Below are 6594 nucleotides of genomic sequence, written 5' to 3' on the forward strand. Positions count from 1 at the left end.
AAACACATGGTCTGAGATTGGAGGAAGGGCTGGCTGCTTCCTCAGAAGAATGTTGGCATGTGGGTAACAGAAGGAAAGACACTGGGAAGCCAAAAGAAAAAGTACCCACTGCAAAGGGAGAGGAGTCTAACAAAAAGAGAGTGGATAGTCTGCATTTCCAGATGAACACTGAACAGCAGCTTGGGCTCTCCTTGGGAGTTTGCAGTGATAGCTCTTGTTACATACGGCATTCTGTTATCCATTGGTTGTTTGTTAGATTCACTTAAACCTTAGTGACCTTTTGTCTAGATCTGATGGGAAGCACTTACAATCATTTTAAAAATGATTTTCCTTTTTAACGTCTTTATTTTTTAATGTGAACATTTGCTTCTCCACCCAACCCCCCACTGCCCTTGCCCCATCCATGATATTGTAGAAAACTTGGAAAAATCCCATAAACTAAGAAGAAATGAACAAAAAGCACTCAGACTCATCAACCTAAATATTTTCACTATTAGCATCTTGGCATATTTCTTTTTTTTTTTCTGTTGCTTTATTTTGCATCAGATATTATATGTATGATTTGGAAGGATTCATGAAATAATGACAATTCTAAGCTAGTAGCTTGGTATCTAGATATAAAGATTCAGATATAAAATGTTTCAAGAGCATTTAATGTATAAAAACAAACCTCAAAAGACGACTGTGTTTTCTGATGCTGTGTTCTATCCTGCAGGCAAGATATTATTCTTTCTCAGGATATGAAAGTTTATTTCAGTGATATTGGCTTAAATCAAAGAGTCAGGTCAATCTGTCATATGTCCCTGAGTTTTCCAATCAACAGGATTTACAATATTATTAATCACATTTTTATGTTATTTTATCAGCTGTAGAGGTCCTGGATAGGAATCTTGTGAGAATATACAGTGTGTCATACATTTTTAATATACTTGATATTAGACCTTCCACAAAGCTCCTTTCCATTCAGATTGGTATATTCTTATATTAAATCATTTCTCGAATAACATGAAAGGGAAGCAGGCAGAATTCTGCTTTTACTTCTCTTGGTACTCGTTCCTCCTTTGCAAATGAGGACCAAATTTAATGACAGGTTCCCTAAGTTATGTTAGCCTTGGGCCCTCATGGCCCAGTTTTGCATATACTCTGAGGCCACGGCTCTCTTCAGTTGCTGAGCAGGGTGCAACTTCCCATGTTCTTTAGACAAAATCCTGTATTAATTCCTGATGGTTCAGACCTTCCTTTCAGCTTTGAATTATTATTCCTAGGGTTCGGTGACCATTTAAGTAGAGATCATAAATCCTGAATATTTAAATTCAGCTGTGACAATGTTCTCTGGATGCTACTCATGCCCAGAATGTCTCAGCTTTATTCCTGCACCTTGATTTTTATGGATGCCTACTCCAATGCTATTGCTTCAGTAAGTTCCCCTTAGTACTACAGAATGTTAAGTTGAAAATATACTAAAAGGGTATCTAACCCCAGAATTTTTAAGTTACTAGCATTCAGTTTCTTCCCTCTTCCAACTTCTCAGTATATGGCTTCATCATCACCTACCTGGCCAATCTATAAAGTTCAAAGTCACCTGAGACTCCTTGATCAGCCTCCTCTGTCAGCCCTCTACCAGCCCTAAACCAGTTGCTGTGAAGTTCTGCCCATTGCATGGCCATAGTGTCTTTCAGTTCCTGCCCCCTACCTGTTTCTCCAGTGCCACATCTGATAACAGCACCCATGCTTCCAGTGGGGAACGAGACCATTCTCACTGCACATCCCGGTGGTTCAGGTAGGGCTGGCCCAACTTGTCTCTCAGTCTTTAGGCCAGTCATTGTCACTCCATGGGCTTTGTCGGACCCTTGAGGAAAGGCACTCCTCTTCCACTGGGGGTGCTTATTGGAGCTGCTTTTGACCATTTCCCCGGCACTTGATTAGAGCCTATCTGAGAGCAAAGCTGTGGAGGGTGAGAAAGGGTTCCTAGAGACACGGTGGGGTGCCTGTCTCCTGCTGAGTCAGCCTCTGGAAAGACGGTGCCATTAGAGTCCTTTCTTTCCTTCAGTTAATTTGAATTTGGTTTCTGTCCTTTGCAAGCCAGAGCCCTAACAATACAGAGCCTATCAGCATTTAAATATATCCAATTCTAATGAAAAATCCTTCCTTGATTCTGTGTCTCTCCTTCAGCTGCTTCCTTTTCTCTCATCTTCTTTATGGCCACAACTCTTAAAAAGGAGTGGTTTACCACAGTTTTCACAGTGTCTTTGCTTCCAATTCATGCAACTGACTACACTCTGCCTTCTGCCCATTCTGTTCCCCGAGTCCACTGACATTGCTATAGCCAGGATCCCAAACTCTCTCCTTATCAACAGGTCCTGAGACTGCCCCCCTTATTTACTCCCCCAGTTTGACACAAAAGACTATTTTCTCCATCTCCATACTCACTCATTTCTCCTGGCTGTTCTCCTACCTCCTTGGACTTCTTTCTCAGTCTCCTTTGTGGGTTTTTTGTGTCTGGGATCCTCAGGACTCTATCCCAGGTATACCTTCGTTCTCAATCTACACATTGTCCCTGGGTGATCTTATCTACTTCAGTGGCTTTAATCATCATCAAAAAATTGATGATTCTGTATTAGTCAATACTCTCTGGGTTTCAACAGACAGAACCCCAGTACAAAGTGGCTTATGTTTAAAAAAAAAAAAGAGCCTCTTTTTGTTTAACATACTGGAAATATACAGTGCTTGACCTGTTTCAGGTCTGGCTATATCTGTGTCTTCATACAGTGACATCCGAGGTCCATTTCCTCTATCTCTGGCACAAGGTTTCCTTATGCCCACTTAGAAATCCCAGTGGAGAATGAGATTTTTCTCTTCTGTCCCCAGGAAGGACTTCAATTGGTTCATCCCTGAACCAGTCCCTATGCTTAGAGTGATGAGTATTCTGATTGGCCAGATCTAGGTCACATGTCTGCTCCTGTGTTAGCAGGAGCAAGGGGATGGTGTTAGCACCATTTGAACTGTGCAAAATAAATTCTCTATGGGAAAAAGGTCCTGTTACCAAAAGAGAAAGAAGGAGATATTGGGTGGGTAAAGCCATCAGTGTTCAAATCAACTCCCAAGCCTAGAATTTCAGTATAGATCTCTCTTCCAGACAAGATTGCTATATAACCAGCTGCCTAGTTGACAACTTTTCTTTCTTAGACAAAGTTGCTCTTTCTCCCATGACTATTATCTCGGGAAATTTTTTCACTTCTGTGCACTTGACAAGACCAGAGATGTGATCCTTGGTTCTTGCTCCCCCTTCTCTCCATATCAAACACCAATTCTTTGTCCATCATACATTGTAAATATCTCACGTGACAGAGGCCTCAAAAATCACAACACCAGTCCAGTCATTTTGGAGCCACCACATAATTCTTGTTATATAGGAAAAACAACCCCTATTGATTTAAGCCACCATTGTTTGCATTTTCTTTTTCTTGCAGCTGAAAGCATTCCTAGTTGACATAGTGCCCCTACTATGTGCTTTAATTTGTACACTCATCTCATCTCATATATCATTTGTGTTTTATTTTAATTTGTTATCTAATTGTCTGTCTCCTTAGCTAGGATGTAAGCTTTAGTATGTATCTGTCTTGGTTGCCTCTGTACCTCCCAAACCTAGCAGAGTGCCAAAAACCAGGGTGCCAGAATAGATCTGGCAAAACTGGACCTACATTTTCAGCTGAAGTTGAGTAGTAAATGAACCTCTGAACAAGAGACATCAATAATCAATTTCCCATAGTCCTCACCCTATATATTTTGTTCCCAACATTGAAGCCAAGTGTCAGTGGGCACATCATTGTGCTTATACTGCTGGCTAACTTCTAGTAGAGAACACTGTCTTTGTACCTATGTGGCTATAGGTAAGTGATTAAAAGGTAACTATACCTGTTAATAATACTTAACAAATAATAAATATTTGTTAAATGAATATGTGACTTGTACCAGGCCCCATCTCATCAGTAGCCATACTCCTTATGATATTAGAATCAACTTAAGGGAGGCAAAAGCTAATTGACTCACAGAAATCCAAGTAATTTTGGTGAATATCTGGGTTACTATATAGAAGTTGCAGAAGGCTTTACAAAGCTAACTTCTACTTTTACCCATGCTCTAGGTCTCAGTGCAAATGCCAGTTTCTTAGGAAGCCTACATTAAACTTCCCTTTTCTTTGGAGTTGTAAATTCAAATGGAAAAACAGGTATTATAAATGAGTATGATGTGATGATGTAAACAGAAGGGCATCGTAAGCTGTATTCTTTCAACAGACACTGTATTTGCATTAAAAACATGGAGCAGTTCATCATTTCCACAGAGAAATATGCTCTCTCCTATTTTTCTTGAAAGGAGCTGCTTTTCCCATCTATCTTTTACTTTCTCATTTTTGATGGTTACGTCAGTACAAAGATAGTTTTCTCTATAGGAAGTTAGTCAGCAAGGTAAGGACAATGTTTGTGGCCACTAACAATTAGCTTCAATGTCAGGGACAAAATGTAAATGATGAGGACTTTGGGCAATTGACTATTGATGTCTGTTTTTCAGGGGTTCATCTACTAACTCCACTCTGGCTGGAAATGTGGGTCTAGTTTTGCCAGATCTGATTTTTCAGAGAAGATGAAAATCTAGATTTTTATGTGGAATCTTTTCATTTTGAAGTTTGGGTCAAATTAAAAGAAACAAACTAAGCTGTGCCAAACATAGCTGGAATTCAGATCTGTCCATGGCTCATGAGTTTGCAACCTTTGTTCAAAGAATCAAACTCAGGCAGCTATTACTTAATACACCTCAACAGAGTGGGTGGATGGGCATATAGGTAAATGAAGTATTGGTCTTTCTGCTTCCAATTTTTTCTCTCTTCAATCTATCTTCTATGTAGTTGACAGAATGACCTTTATAAAATCCAAATCGGGTCATGTTGTTCCTACTTAAACACCAGCATTTGCCTACTAATTCATTACTTTTAGGTTAAAATACAAACCAACTACCATGGGCTTGCCTGAGTCTTCATCCACCCATCTGTCTCATGCTCTAGGCATGTTGGCCTACTCCCCACTGCCTTGGATAGCTGAGTTTGTTCTAATTTTATTCTTACAATTCCCTCAGGGTAGAATGTTTTTCTCCTCATCCCAGCCATATTAAATCATGCTTATCCTGTAAGTTCCATATTAGTTGTAACCTCCTGTATGAAGCCTTCATGGACGTCTGAGACAGAATTAATGGCTCCCTCTGTCTTCTCACATCACTTGTTCTTATGTCACTGATAGAGCATGGGCTCTCTTCTAATATCTATTTTTAACTGTCTCTCTAGCTAGGTTACAAAACACTCAAAGATAGGGACCAGATTTGGGTCTCTCCTTGAGTAAGCTCTTGTCTTACTGCTACTTTGCTTTTTAAACTTAATTTTTCATGGGCCTGTCAATGCCTTAGTTTCCCAATTAAGTTGGAAACTCACTAGGGTAGAGATTGTATAGCTCATAAGACATCATACTCTGGTATACCTAGAGTACAAGTTATATAATTATCTTCAAAAGTGTCTGAATGATTGCATCAAAGTCTTTTGGAAAAGAATAATGAAGATGCTGTGTAAGACCAGTGATGGGCTGTGTTCTCTTTAAAATAAATTTATTCTAATGACCATTAAACTGGGCTTATTATTTTTAATATAGTCCAATTTCATTTTTTTAAAAAGTATAAAACCAGAATTACAGGTTTTTTAAGGAAATTCTTTTTGTTACATTCAAGTACATGAAGCAAGAGTGCTTTTTAAATCAGCCCATCCATACTACATATAATTGTTTTATAAAGTGCTTAAAAGTTTGCTGGCTTTTGTGCTTAAGACCAAATTTCATCTTTGTTTGCATTGTTCATTTGCTTAGCAATGAATACTTTGCCCCATCTTCTACCCACATACAGAACAAAGGCAAATATCATTGGGATATGATTGCTTCACTATGATTATGACTACTGTACTGGAGACTCATATCCATGGTACCTCTGTTGAACCATCCTATGACAGATTCTAGTGTGGATCCGTCTTAAACAAAGTGATATATAATGTCTATTATTAAGGATTTTTTGGTTACAAGAAACAGAAATTGATTCTGCCCAATTTTTATTAGATTGTCAGATAGCTCATAGAATCAATAGGTTTGATCTTTTGAATTCTGGAAAATTCTGATTATAGGTTATTTTCATATTTCTTTCTTCTTAATAAGTAAATTATTTCACAAGAACCTTACCTTAATTTCGAGTCTAGCAGAATATCTTGTAGTCTCCTTAATTGGAGAACCTCAATGGGAAATAGCTATCCCATCATAACCTTTGCACTTTAGTCCTGACTTTCTTCCTCTTTGCTTTGTACTCTATGGAAAAAAAATGAAGTAACACCAGGAAAGAAGACTTCTCCATTCTCCTAATAGGCACAGTTGCATTCCAGACTGTAAGTGAGTTTCAATTTAAGACAAGTGGAAGGTCAAACTCAGGATATTAATAAGAACCATATTTTTTCTTCCTTGGTGGCTATTAAAATGATAGATGCCAGTGGAATGGGCTAGAGGAAACCCACTC

Source organism: Leptonychotes weddellii, chromosome 5, assembly GCF_054177405.1.
Source record: "Leptonychotes weddellii isolate Sample4059 chromosome 5, ASM5417740v2, whole genome shotgun sequence".
Classification (NCBI taxonomy): domain Eukaryota; kingdom Metazoa; phylum Chordata; class Mammalia; order Carnivora; family Phocidae; genus Leptonychotes; species Leptonychotes weddellii.